This window comes from Salvelinus alpinus, chromosome 3, assembly GCF_045679555.1.
Source record: "Salvelinus alpinus chromosome 3, SLU_Salpinus.1, whole genome shotgun sequence".
In the NCBI taxonomy this organism is placed as follows: domain Eukaryota; kingdom Metazoa; phylum Chordata; class Actinopteri; order Salmoniformes; family Salmonidae; genus Salvelinus; species Salvelinus alpinus.
The window spans coordinates 95749610-95765952 of record NC_092088.1 but is presented as its reverse complement, the minus strand read 5'-3'; positions in this window follow the sequence as shown (position 1 = coordinate 95765952).

The following is a 16343-nucleotide window of genomic DNA, read 5'->3' as shown; positions in this document are numbered from 1 at the left end:
CCGTCTGAATAGGTGCTCTAATACAGAGTGAGAGAGGAGGGTTGAACAGCAGTCTGAATAGGTGCTCTGATACAGAGTGAGAGAGGAGGGTTGAACAGCAGTCTGAATAGGTGCTCTAATACAGAGTGAGAGAGGAGAATTGAACAGCAGTCTGAATAGGTGCTCTAATACAGAGTGAGAGAGGAGGGTTGAACAGCAGTCTGAATAGGTGCTATGATACGGAGTGAGAGAGGAGCGTTGCATCCTAAAATGTGCCCTATTCCCCATAGGGTTCTGGTCAAAAGTAGTGCACTATATTTGTATTTTATTTAACCTTGATTTCGACAGGGAGTCATATACAGTGGGGAGAACAAGTATTTGATACACTGCCGATTTTGCAGGTTTTCCTACTTACAAAGCATGTAGAGGTCTGTAATTTTTATCATAGGTACACTTCAACTGTGAGAGACGGAATCTAAAACAAAAATCCAGAAAATCACATTGTATGATTTTTAAATAATTAATTTGCATTTTATTGCATGACATAAGTATTTGATCACCTACCAACCAGTAAGAATTCCGGCTCTCACAGACCTGTTAGTTTTTCTTTAAGAAGCCCTCCTGTTCTCCACTCATTACCTGTATTAACTGCACCTGTTTGAACTCGTTACCTGTATAAAAGACACCTGTCCACACACAATCAAACAGATTCCAACCTCTCCACAATGGCCAAGACCAGAGAGCTGTGTAAGGACATCAGGGATAAAATTGTAGACCTGCACAAGGCTGGGATGGGCTACAGGACAATAGGCAAGCAGCTTGGTGAGAAGGAAACAACTGTTGGCGCAATTATTAGAAAATGGAAGAAGTTCAAGATGACGGTCAATCACCCTCGGTCTGGGGCTCCATGCAAGATTTCACCTCGTGGGGCATCAATGATCATGAGGAAGGTGAGGGATCAGCCCAGAACTACACGGCAGGACCTGGTCAATGACCTGAAGAGAGCTGGGACCACAGTCTCAAAGAAAACCATTAGTAACACACTACGCCGTCATGGATGAAAATCCTGCAGCGCACGCAAGGTCCCCCTGCTCAAGCCAGCGCATGTCCAGGCCCGTCTGAAGTTTGCCAATGACCATCTGGATGATCCAGAGGAGGAATGGGAGAAGGTCATGTGGTCTGATGAGACAAAAATAGAGCTTTTTGGTCTAACTCCACTCGCCGTGTTTGGAGGAAGAAGAAGTATGAGTACAACCCCAAGAACACCATCCCAACCGTGAAGCATGGAGGTGGAAACATCATTCTTTGGGGATGCTTTTCTGCAAAGGGGACAGGACGACTGCACCGTATTGAGGGGAGGATGGATGGGGCCATGTATCGCGAGATCTTGGCCAACAACCTCCTTCCCTCAGTAAGAGCATTGAAGATGGGTCGTGGCTGGGTCTTCCAGCATGACAACGACACGAAGCACACAGCCATGGCAACTAAGGAGTGGCTCCGTAAGAAGCATCTCAAGGTCCTGGAGTGGCCTAGCCAGTCTCCAGACCTGAACCCAATAGAAAATCTTTGGAGGGAGCTGAAAGTCCGTATTGCCCAGCGACAGCCCCGAAACCTGAAGGATCTGGAGAAGATCTGTAGGGAGGAGTGGGCCAAAATCCCTGCTGCAGTGTGTGCAAACCTAGTCAAGAACTACAGGAAACGTATGATCTCTGTAATTGCAAACAAAGGTTTCTGTACCAAATATTAAGTTCTGCTTTTCTGATGTATCAAATACTTATGTCATGCAATAAAATGCAAATTAATTACTTAAAAATCATACAATGTGATTTTCTGGATTTTTGTTTTAGATTCCGTCTCTCATAGTTGAAGTGTACCTATGATAAAAATGACAGACCTCTACATGCTTTGTAAGTAGGAAAACCTGCAAAATCGGCAGTGTATCAAATACTTGTTCTCCCCACTGTATATATATATTCCTAGAAAGGGAATAGGGTGCCATTTGGGATACAGATGAGATGTGGACCTATTAGACTGGAGATAAAGGTGCTCGTGGTGGGTCAGATTTATCTCTCAGGCTGAGTTGGCAGTTTATAGCAGAATGAATGGTAGAGACAAGATGGAGAACCAGAAGACACTACCGTTCTGAGTGTGATCTGAGGTGGATCCCGACCATAAAGATGACAATTATAAAACAAGTACAATTATTGTCCAAAAATTCACAAGTCATTCCACTGTCTTGAATCTGAGTAAATGAAAGATGGTCCTTGTCTATGGTTATCTAAGCTATGATTTGATACTTTTAAACATCTCCCGTAGTATATGAGTTGCCAGATTTTCTCTGTCCGACCTCAGCCTTTGTTGTTGGACAGTTCAGGCATGACAAGTGTAAACGGCCAGCCAGCAACACATCTCCAACATGCTGAGAGAGACTAATGCTGAGTGCAAAGTGCTTTGAGGGGGCTCTGTATAGAAAAGTTAGCTATACATCACACTAAATAATGATCTCCTATACATTTCATCAGTCCCACTCTGTCTGTCCCTGCTGTCTCTGTCAATTCTGGACTGTAGATGCTGCTGTCTCTGGCTGGTTGATATTAATGAGTGGAAGCTGATGGATACAGACAGTCAGTACTCACAGGGACACGTGAGTCCTCCCTATCAGTGTCAGCCACTCCATGTTGTTGTTATTCACTCATCAGAGACACGGAGCTGTCCCTGTCAGTGCCATCCTTTAAAAACATTTTTTTTTTTTTTTTTTTTACCCCAATTTTACCCCGCACCAATGTGTCGGAGGAAACACCGTACACCTGGCGACCTGGTCAGCGTGCACTGCGCCCGGCCCGCCACAGGAGTTGCTAGTGCGCGATGAGACAAGGATATCCCTGCCGGCCAAGCCCTCCCTAACCCGGACGACGCTGGGCCAATTGTGCGCCGCCCCATGGGCCTCCTGGTCGCGGCCAGCTGCGACAGAGCCTGGGCTCGAACCCAGAGTCTCTGGTGGCACTGCGATGCAGTGCGATGCAGTGCCCTAGACCACTGCGCCACCCGGGAGGCCAGTGCCATCCTTTTTTAATCTATACATTGTTGTTGTTGTTGTTGACAACAGGAGGATCCTGGTTTGACACAATGGAATGTTTGCGGCATGCCTCGTTGTAGATACAAGTTTGCATTGTTGTTTTCTAAAATATTTCGCTCTTGAGACACCAAATCTTAACATCCTCTCTGATTTTGGGAAAAAGCAGTGACGTGTAGGCTACGATGTTGAAGAAGACGTGTATTGTGTGGAGTACCATAGTGGAAGTGGGCCTACAGACACAGGTGGGAGCAGACCTCTCTAGTGCCAGCTCCAGTCTTGGTCCCTGGTCCTCTATCTCCAGGCTCTGTCATGCTGAGAGCACACATGAGTGGACCCTCCATGGAAGGGACCTATCGGCCAGCCGGCCGACCGGAGACAGACCAGACCCTGGGAGCACTCAACCCCCCGCTGTCCACCCCATCCTACCCCATCCATCCGTCTAGCAGTATGTTGGCAATGTGAAGAATAAACTGGGTTCTTCACTGGGAGAGGCGGAGGTGTGTGTGTGTGTGTGTGTGTGTGTGTGTGTGTGTGTGTGTGTGTGTGTGTGTGTGTGTGTGTGTGTGTGTGTGTGTGTGTGTGTGTGTGTGCGTGTGCGTGTGCGTGTGCGTGTGCGTGTGCGTGTGCGTGCGTGTGCGTGTGTGCGTGTGTGTGTGTGTGTGTGTGTGTGTGCGCGTGTGATCTGGGAGGGCACCGGAGAGTAGCCCCTTCCCCACTGGAGAGCCAGCGACCAGCAGGCTCAGATTAGAGGAAATTTGTTCCACAATATTGCTGCCTCCTGCTTTGCAAGGCTGGGGCAGAGGCCCGCACAGAAGGTAGAGGCAGAGATTTGGGCGCAGGCCAAACCCTTTTCGCGTGTCTGTGGCTCCTCGTATCGACGCCACATGTGTTGAGCTCGACTCCCCACTGATCCTGCTCCAGCTTCATAGCCTCCCTGCCTGATGGAACAAATGCTAGATTTTCAGAAAATAAACTTATCTCATTTTGGATGACAACACATCCCCTCGGGTTGTGATGATGGCAAGGCACCATTCTGGAAACCAGGCAGGCAGGGTCAACTGTACATTTCCCAACAGCTCTTTTCTGTTGTTAAAAAACGGCTGTCATTTTTCTCCGAGGGTGTTACAGTGAATTAGATGCACGTAGCCTTCATTTTTTATTCCTGTGGCTGTAATATAAAAATAATCATTCAGTATCAATATCTAAAATGTATGAAGTCCCTCTGGAAACCCCTCTTTCTACACGTCAGAGTTATTAAATGATCAGACCAGATTTAACCTATTGAGTCTATCATCAAACAAATTATCTTTATTCATTTCAAGGTATTGCTCTAAAAATCGTAGTGCCTTTTCTGAAGCCTGTAATGTACACCGGCTAATGTTTTCTAAATTGAAGTGTCACATGACATGATTGATGGCCTTAGTAGATTATCTATCTCCAATACGAGAGCCGTTATTGGCCAGACAGCAGGGAGACCATTGTGTGTCAAATCAAATCAAATCAAATGTTATTGGTCACATACACGTGTTTAGCAGATGTAATTACGGGTGTGGCGAAATGCTTGTGTTTCTAGCTCCAACTGTGCAGTAATATCTAACAATTTCACAACAATACACACCATACACACACACATCTAAAGTAAAGGAATGGAATTAAGAATATATAAATTAATGGACGATCAATGTCAGAGCAACATAGACTAAGATACAGTAGAATAGTATAGAATACAGTGTATACATATGAGATGAGTAATGCAAAATATGTAAACATTATGTGTGTGTGTCTGTTTGTTTTTGTGTGTTTGTGATGTTACCCATTTATTTCAATTGTATATTTTCATCATCTATATATAATGGCCAGCTGTGGAAGAGAATTGTTTGCACACAAAACTGTGAATATCTATTCTGGACCTTATTCCCCTCGCGATGAGTGTTTGAATGTGGGCTCTTCCTTCCTAGTCAGTTCCTCAGTGAGTTGTTAGCTAGTGGTCTCCTTGGGGACAGACACTCGCTGACCGCATTGCTAAATGACATGCTAATACCAGTGTGTGTGCATGTGTGTGAGTGTGTGTGTGTGCTAAAGGACATGTTAATACCATTGATCTCAACAGATCATCAGATCGACGTAACTCCCACACAGAGAGAACAGTCACAGCACACATTAGACCTAGTAGCATAGAAGATAAGATAAGATGATGACCCAGGCGGAAAATAAATATATTTAAATATACTTCAATCATACTTCATTAATATATTTAAGTATATAGAATATGTTCGTCATAAATATACTTTAGTATATTAAACATGATCTAAATTGGAACAATTTTAAATAAATGTAATTCATTTAATGTCAACTTAATTTGTGTTATTAGCTAAATATATATTTAATACATTTAAAATGATCTAAATGTAGACACTTTTTTTGTACTTAAATATATTCTTAGTATACTAGATAAAGAGCAAAATAAATATACCTTGAATACACCTTAAGTACATTTTATCTATATTTCTCCTAAATTAGAAATATACTACAATTCTGATTAAGTGTAAGTTTGATGTAGTTGACCAGTCAACGTCATTGTATTATTAATATACTAGCTTAATCAATTAAATTGTATTCTTGTATTATTTTTTTTATTTTTTTTTTACAAATAAAGTATATTTATAATGTGTTTCAAATATACTTTTGCAAATAGACTTTTCCTCATTAACCACGTGGCTATTGTAATTAGCCATGTAAAGGTTACCTTGATTCACCAAGGCATCATCTCATCCCCATTGTCACAACATGCTATTTAAAAAGCAGTTGTGGCTGGAGCAGCCATTTACAATTGTAAAATGTTTGATAACTGTGCAGCTGTGGCATTTCACACGGGTTGTTCACATCACAGTGATAAATTAAACATTTCACAAAATGTGTGATATGTAACGTGTAATAAAAAATGTACATCATTATTCAGTTGGAAAATTAACATTAACACATTTGAATAAGCTAAATATACAGAACAACATCATATTATAAATCAAAACTCCAGCTACAGAAAAGGATGCTGGGTAATATGCAAAACTTTTTTAAAACTTCTAATAAAGTATACTTAAGTATATTTTCTTGAGATATTAAAATGTATACTCTTAGGAAGCAAATAAAATAAAATCTAATTTTATTTGTCACATACACATGGTTAGCAGATGTTATGTAGATAAAGATATATGAAAAGGTGATGGTACAGAACGGCATAGGCAAGATGCAGTAGATGGTATCGAGTACAGTATATACATATGAGATGAGTAATGTAGGGTATGTAAACATTATATTAAGTGGCATTGTTTAAAGTGGCTAGTGATGCATGTATTACATAAAGATGGCAAGATGCAGTAGGTGGTATAGAGTACAGTATATACATATGAGATGCGTAATGTAGGGTATGTAAACATTATATTAAGTGGCATGTTTCAGTTGAATGCATTCAGTTGTACAACTGACTAGGTCTCCCCGTTCCCTTTCCCTTTCCTCAGTGGTGCAAGTTTCCCTTATGTGGAACAAACAATCATTATCATATTCAACTTTCTCTTTCTCTGCACTCTTCTGAAGAGGAATTCTTTACTGAAACTACACTTCTTGTGTACTACTCACAAGCAGAGATTCATTAAAACAACCAATGTTTCAACTTCAAAAATCTACTCCAAGTCTATTTTGAATGAATATCAAAATTACAATGAAAGTTTATGGATTTGAAGTACACTTTTAATATGTTTGTTTTAAGTGTAATGATAGGTAACATGTTATATAAAGACTGAAAAACAATGAATGTAAAATACACTTTAATAAGCGTATTGATTTGTAATGATAGTATATTGCCACGTTCACAGTCAGAACTGGGAAACTCAGACGTTTCCAACTTGCTAACTGGTTGTAGTTATACACTTGCCGTGTTCAACCAGTTAGCAAGTCGTAAAAGTCAGAGTTTCCTAGTTCTGACTAGCACCTGAACATGGCATACGTACAGTTTACTAAAAGACTGAAAAAACTATTAATTTAAAGTCGACTTTAATAAGTGTGTTGAAGTGTAATAATAGTATAAGTATAGAATACTAAAGATAGACTAGAAAAGTACATCTCATATTTGAAGTATATTATATGAATTTGTAGTGTATTTAAGTATACATTATATTTGTAATGTATTTAAAATATACTTTCTTTTCGCTTGGGGATAAATACTTCTGCTAGAGGATTGATTTGAAAAGATAGATCTCATTAAAAGTAGTGGTTTGGTTTAGTTTAGTGGTTTGACAAGGTATTCGGTTAATTTCCTCTCGGTTTAATTAGGAAAAGAAACAACAACAAAACGACAAAGAAATGTGTCCAAATAAATAATTTCAGTCCTTATTTCTAAATAGCTTGAATAGACAGACGTTTATTAAAACGTATTTCTCCATAGCTTGAATAGACAGACGTTAAAACCTTATTTCTCCATAGCTTGAACGGACAGACGTTTAAAACGTATTTCTCCATAGCTTGAATGGACAGACGTTAAAACGTATTTCTCCATAGCTTGAATGGACAGACGTTTAAAACGTATTTCTCCATAGCTTGAATGGACAGACGTTTATTAAAACGTATTTCTCCATAGCTTGAATGGACAGACGTTTAAAACGTATTTCTCCATAGCTTGAATGGACAGACGTTTAAAACGTATTTCTCCATAGCTTGACTGAACAGACGTTAAAACATATATTTAAATAAGGAGGTAAAAGTGATCATATGACCGGTGTCCTAGTCTGTCACGTGACCTCCAGTCAGACTAGGTTCTTTCTGTCCGTCTTCTATTCATGAAATAACTCTCTAATAGACCTCGTTTGTCCGCTGAGGACCGATTAAACACGGATCCGTATTCATCTCTCAAACAAAACCAGAAAAGAGAGGGTCTGCATCTCAAGCGGCATCCCAAACCAGGGCCAACGTAGTGCACTATGTAGGGAATAGGGTGCCATTTGGGACACAGTCAGGAATATCCACTACCGGCAGCACAACTCCACCTCAAAAAGAGCAAGGCCAACAGAACAAAACACGCTGAATAAAGAAGGACTTCATTAGATCTAAATGAATAGTCTCCTGGGTCCACGACTGTCCTCCTTTCCTTGGGCCAAAGGATTACAAGTCCTTAATTGCTTTTTATCACCTAGCCCTGTGAATTCCATCCAGCAATCAAGTAGCTTCTTCCATTTCATTTAAGTGTCTTGCGATGATGAGAAAAGAGAAATATGTCCCTCACTACTCCCTATGACCTGGAGTATAGACTGAGAGAGACTAGTCTCACTACTCCCTATGACCTGGAGTATAGACTGAGAGAGACTAGTCTCACTACTCCCTATGACCTGGAGTATAGACTGAGAGAGACTAGTCTCACTACTCCCTATGACCTGGAGTATAGACTGAGAGGGACTAGTCTCACTACTCCCTCTGACCTGGAGTATAGACTGAGAGAGACTAGTCTCACTACTCCCTATGACCTGGAGTATAGACTGAGAGAGACTAGTCTCACTACTCCCTATGACCTGGAGTATAGACTGAGAGAGACTAGTCTCACTACTCCCTATGACCTGGAGTATAGACTGAGAGAGACTAGTCTCACTACTCCCTATGACCTGGAGTATAGACTGAGAGGGACTAGTCTCACTACTCCCTCTGACCTGGAGTATAGACTGAGAGAGACTAGTCTCACTACTCCCTATGACCTGGAGTATAGACTGAGAGAGACTAGTCTCACTACTCCCTATGACCTGGAGTATAGACTGAGAGAGACTAGTCTCACTACTCCCTATGACCTGGAGTATAGACTGAGAGGGACTAGTCTCACTACTCCCTCTGACCTGGAGTATAGACTGAGAGGGACTAGTCTCACTACTCCCTATGACCTGGAGTATAGACTGAGAGAGACTAGTCTCACTACTCCCTCTGTCCTGGAGCAGAGACTGAGAGAGACTAGTCTCACTACTCCCTATGACCTGGAGTATAGACTGAGAGAGACTAGTCTCACTACTCCCTATGACCTGGAGTATAGACTGAGAGAGACTAGTCTCACTACTCCCTATGACCTGGAGTATAGACTGAGAGAGACTAGTCTCACTACTCCCTATGACCTGGAGTATAGACTGAGAGAGACTAGTCTCACTACTCCCTATGACATGGAGTATAGACTGAGAGGGACTAGTCTCACTACTCCCTATGACCTGGAGTATAGACTGAGAGGGACTAGTCTCACTACTCCCTCTGACCTGGAGTATAGACTGAGAGAAACTAGTCTCACTACTCCCTCTGACCTGGAGTATAGACTGAGAGAGACTAGTCTCACTACTCCCTATGACCTGGAGTATAGACTGAGAGGGACTAGTCTCACTACTCCCTCTGACCTGGAGTATAGACTGAGAGAGACTAGTCTCACTACTCCCTATGACCTGGAGTATAGACTGAGAGAGACTAGTCTCACTACTCCCTCTGACCTGGAGTATAGACTGAGAGGGACTAGTCTCACTACTCCCTATGACCTGGAGTATAGACTGAGAGAGACTAGTCTCACTACTCCCTCTGACCTGGAGTATAGACTGAGAGAGACTAGTCTCACTACTCCCTCTGACCTGGAGTATAGACTGAGAGAGACTAGTCTCACTACTCCCTATGACCTGGAGTATAGACTGAGAGGGACTAGTCTCACTACTCCCTATGACCTGGAGTATAGACTGAGAGAGACTAGTCTCACTACTCCCTCTGACCTGGAGTATAGACTGAGAGAGACTAGTCTCACTACTCCCTCTGACCTGGAGTATAGACTGAGAGAGACTAGTCTCACTACTCCCTATGACCTGGAGTATAGACTGAGAGAGACTAGTCTCACTACTCCCTCTGACCTGGAGTATAGACTGAGAGAGACTAGTCTCACTACTCCCTCTGACCTGGAGTATAGACTGAGAGAGACTAGTCTCACTACTCCCTATGACCTGGAGTATAGACTGAGAGAGACTAGTCTCACTACTCCCTATGACCTGGAGTATAGACTGAGAGAGACTAGTCTCACTACTCCCTCTGACCTGGAGTATAGACTGAGAGGGACTAGTCTCACTACTCCCTCTGACCTGGAGTATAGACTGAGAGGGACTAGTCTCACTACTCCCTCTGACCTGGAGTATAGACTGAGAGAGACTAGTCTCACTACTCCCTCTGACCTGGAGTATAGACTGAGAGAGACTAGTCTCACTACTCCCTCTGTCCTGGAGTATAGACTGAGAGAGACTAGTCTCACTACTCCCTCTGTCCTGGAGTATAGACTGAGAGAGACTAGTCTCACTACTCCCTCTGACCTGGAGTATAGACTGAGAGGGACTAGTCTCACTACTCCCTATGACCTGGAGTATAGACTGAGAGGGACTAGTCTCACTACTCCCTATGACCTGGAGTATAGACTGAGAGGGACTAGTCTCACTACTCCCTATGACCTGGAGTATAGACTGAGAGGGACTAGTCTCACTACTCCCTCTGACCTGGAGTATAGACTGAGAGAGACTAGTCTCACTACTCCCTATGACCTGGAGTATAGACTGAGAGAGACTAGTCTCACTACTCCCTCTGACCTGGAGTATAGACTGAGAGAGACTAGTCTCACTACTCCCTCTGACCTGGAGTATAGACTGAGAGGGACTAGTCTCACTACTCCCTATGACCTGGAGTATAGACTGAGAGGGACTAGTCTCACTACTCCCTATGACCTGGAGTATAGACTGAGAGGGACTAGTCTCACTACTCCCTATGACCTGGAGTATAGACTGAGAGGGACTAGTCTCACTACTCCCTATGACCTGGAGTATAGACTGAGAGGGACTAGTCTCACTACTCCCTATGACCTGGAGTATAGACTGAGAGAGACTAGTCTCACTACTCCCTCTGACCTGGAGTATAGACTGAGAGAGATTAACCTACTAAACCTACCCACCTACTAACAAACTAAATCTACTAACTCCCCTAACCCTACTAAACCTACTAACCTACTAAACCTACTAAACATATAACCTACCAACCCTACTAACCTACTAAACATACTAAACATATAACCTACCAACCCTACTAACCTACTAAACTCACTAAACCTACTAAAACTACTAACCTACTAAACCTACCCACCTACTAACAAACTAAATCTACTAACTCCCCTAACCCTACTAAACATACTAACCTACTAAATCTACTAAACCTATAACCTACTAACCAACTCACCTACGAACCTACTAACCCTACTAATCATATAACCTACTAACCCTACTAACCTACTAAACCTACTAAACCTACCAAACATATAACCTACTAACCCTACCAACCTACTAGCCTACTTACCCTACTAAACTCACTAAACCTACTAACCCTACTAACCTACTAACCTATTAACCTACTAACCTACTTACCCTACTAAACTCACTAAACTCACTAAACCTATTAAACCTACTAACATACTATCCTACTAACCCTCCTAACCTACTTACCTATTCAACCTACTAAACCTATTAACCCCACTAAACCTACTAAACCTACTAACATACTAATCCTATACCCCACTAAACTACTAACCTACTAAACCTACTAACCCACTGAACCTACTAACCTCATAAACCTACTAACATTCTAACCCTACTAAATCCCCTAACCCTACTAAACCTACTAACCTACTAAACCTACTAAACCTATAACCTACTAACCCTACTAACCAACTCAACTTTAACCTACTAAACCTACTAAACCTACCAAACCTATAACCTACTAACCTATTAACCTACTAACCTACTTACCCTACTAAACTCACTAAACTCACTAAACCTACTAAACCTACTAACATACTATCCTACTAACCACCCTAACCTACTGAACCTACTAACCTAATAAACCTATTAACCCCACTAAACCTACTAAACCTACTAACCTAATAAACCTACTAACATACTATCCTACTAACCCTACTAACCTACTGAACCTACTAACCTAATAAACCTACTAACATTCTAACCCTACTAAACCCCATAACCCTACTAAAACTACTAACCTACTAAACCTATAACCTACTAATCCTACTAACCAACTCACCTCTAACCTACTAACGCTACTAAACATATAACCTACTAACCCCACTAACCTGCTAAACCTACTAAACCTATAACCTACTAACCTACTAACCCTACTAAACTCACTAAACTCACTAAACCTGCTAAACCTACTAAACCTAGAACCCTCTAACCTACTAACCTACTAAACTTACTAACCTACTGAACCTAATAAACCTACTAACCTACTGACCCTACTAACCCTATTAAGCCTACTAACCCTACTAAACCTACTGACATTCTAACACTACTAACCCCCCTAACCCTAATAAACCTACTAACCCTGCTAACCTACTAAATCTACTAACCTACTGAACCTATTAAACTAATAAACCTACTAACCCTACTAACCTACTAAACCTACTAACTTACTAACCCTACTAACCTACTAACCTAATAAACGAATAAACCTACTAACCCTACTAACCCTACTAAACCTACTAACCTACTGATTCTACTAACCCTACTAACCTACTCAACCTACTATCCTACTGAACCTACTAAACTAATAAACCTACTAACCCTACTAACTTACTAAACCTACTAACCTACTGAACCTACTAAAATAATACGCCTACTAACCCTACTAACCTACTAACCTACTGAACCGACTAACCTACTAACCCTACTAACCTACTGAACCTACTAACCCTACTAACCCTTCCAACCTTACTAACCTACTAACCTACTAACCTACTAAACCTACTGAACCTACTAACCTACTAACCCTACTAACCTACTGAAACTACTGAACTAATTAACCTACTAATCCTACTAACCTACTGAACCTACTAACCTACTAACCCTACTGAACCTACTAAACTAATAAACCTACTGAACCTACTAAACTAATAAACCTACTAACCCTACTAACCTACTAACCTAATAAACCTACTAACCTACTAAACCTACTAACCTACTGAACCTACTAAACTAATAAACGTACTAACCCTACTAATCTACTAAACCTACTACCTACTGAACCTACTAAACGAATAAATCTACTAACCCTACTAACTTACTAAACCTACTAACCTACTGAACCTACTAAAATAATATGCCTACTAACCCTACTAACCTACTAACCTACTGAACCGACTAACCTACTAACCCTACTAACCTACTGAACCTACTGAACTAATAAACCTACTAATCCTACTAACCTACTGAACCTACTAACCCACTAACCCTACTAACCTACTAACCTACTAACCTACTAACCCTACTAACCCTACTAACCCTACTAACCTACTAACCTACTAACCTACTAACCTACTAAACCTACTAACCCTACTAACCTACTAACCCTACTAACCTACTAACCTACTGAACTAATAAACCTACTAATCCTACTAACCTACTGAACCTACTAACCTACTAACCCTACTAACCTACTGAACCTACTGAACTGATAAACCTACTAACCTACTAACCTACTAACCCTACTAACCTACTAACCTACTAACCTACTAAACCTACTGAACCTACTAAACTAATAAACCTACTGAACCTACTAAACTAATAAACCTACTAACCTACTAACCTAATAAACCTACTAACCTACTAAACCTACTAACCTACTGAACCTACTAAACTAATAAACTTACTAACCCTACTAATCTACTAAACCTACTAACCCTACTAACCCTACTAACCTACTAACCTAATTAACCTACTAACCTACTGAACCTACTAAACAAATAAACCTACGAACCCTACGAACCTACTAAACCTACTAACCTACTGAACCTACTAAACGAATAAACCTACTAACCCTACTAACCTACTAAACTAATAAAGCTACTAACCTACTCAACCTACTAACCTACTAAACCTACTGAACCTACTAAACTAATAAACCTACTAACCCTACTAACCTACTAAACCTACTCGATTTTTGGTATGAATTTAGTATTTCAATATAAAGGGACCGACATGTTGTTTAAAATAACATGACCAGAAGACATTTAGTTATTAGAGGCTTGTTATTTCATTACACTATTAGGATTAGTGTATCTTGTCTATGGACATGTTTTACATAGCCGTCTATGGGGAAATGCGTCACTACCGTAGATATGTTTCACATAGAACAGACATGTTCTATGGGGAAATGCGTCACTACTGTAGATATGTTTCACATAGAACAGACATGTTCTATGGGGAAATGCGTCACTACTGTAGATATGTTTCACATAGAACAGACGTGTTCTATGGAGAAATGCGTCACTACCGTAGATATGTTTCACATAGAACAGACATGTTCTATGGGGAAATGCATCACTACTGTAGATATGTTTCACATAGAACAGACATGTTCTATGGGGAAATGCGTCACTACTGTAGATATGTTTCACATAGAACAGACATGTTCTATGGGGAAATGCGTCACTACTGTAGATATGTTTCACATAGAACAGACGTGTTCTATGGGGAAATGCGTCACTACCGTAGATATGTTTCACATAGAACAGACGTCTACAGGGATATACTACAGTACTGTTTAACTATATTATCCAACCCTCCAGACGGGAGCCTTACTACACTTACATGTTCCTATGATATGATTTATTTATTTAACCAAGTAGGTTAATATGATGGTACTTCAGGCGATGTTAGAATAAGGATGGAAAACTTTATTGTCCACGCAATTTGAAAATGTGTGTTTGACTTCACAGTTCACACATAACATACAGACAACATCAAATATTATCAGGAGCAGCTCATCATTAAGATCATTTCAGATCAACTATTTAATAAAGGTTAAAGCAGGGTGATTCCATAATAACATGTTTGATGTAAATAGGGCATGTTTGTATAGGTGATAAACGAACAGACATCTGCCAACGTGTTAATCATTAAGCCTGTTCCCAAACCTCTCAAATCACGAAGCCTGTTCTCAAACCTCTCAAATCATGAAGCCTGTTCTCAAACCTCTCAAATCATGAAGCCTGTTCTCAAATCACGAAGCCTGTTCTCAAACCTCTCAAATCATGAAGCCTGTTCTCAAACCTCTCAAATCACGAAGCCTGTTCTCAAACCTCTCAAATCATGAAGCCTGTTCTCAAACCTCTCAAATCATGAAGCCTGTTCTCAAATCACGAAGCCTGTTCTCAAACCTCTCAAATCATGAAGCCTGTTCTCAAATCTCTCAAATCACGAAGCCTGTTCCCAAACCTCTCAAATCATGAAGCCTGTTCTCAAACCTCTCAAATCATGAAGCCTGTTCTCAAACCTCTCAAATCATGAAGCCTGTTCTCAAACGTCTCAAATCACGAAGCCTGTTCTCAAACCTCTCAAATCACGAAGCCTGTTCTCAAACCTCTCAAATCATGAAGCCTGTTCTCAATCCTCTCAAATCATGAAGCCTGTTCTGAAACCTCTCAAATCACGAAGCCTATTCTCAATCCTCTCAAATCACGAAGCCTGTGGTCAAACCTCTCAAATCACGAAGCCTGTTTTCAAACCTCTCAAATCATGAAGCCTGTTCTCAAACCTCTCAAATCATGAAGCCTGTGCTCAAACCGACGCTGTTAAAATCATTAAGCCAGAAGTTGGCAGATCGACTGTACCAATGGTCTGACAAACACCGCTCTAGCTCTGTCACCTTTCACCCCAGATGTCTCATGGTCTGACAAACACAGCTCTAGCTCTGTCACCTTTCACCCAAGATGTCTCATGGTCTGACAAACACCGCTCTATCTCTGTCACCTTTCACCCCAGATGTCTCATGGTCTGACAAACACTGCTCTATCTCTGTCACCTTTCACCCCAGATGTCTCATGGTCTGACAAACACCGCTCTATCTCTGTCACCTTTCACCCCAGATGTCTCATGGTCTGACAAACACCGCTCTATCTCTGTCACCTTTCACCCCAGATGTCTCATGGTCTGACAAACACTGCTCTATCTCTGTCACCTTTCACCCCAGATGCGAAAGGGCGAGCTCGGTGGATGCGGGGAAAACAGATATCTCTAGCTTCAACTGATGGATTTTAATGAGAATTTGTATTATTATGCTAATGAGATTTCTGCGGTGGTGCAGTTCAAACCCAGCGACAGTTTTTGGTAAACAGCTGAGGGACGGGGCTGGAGAAACATAACCACCCTTACCTTTATAGACAGAGCTATGGATACAAGGACTGACCGTC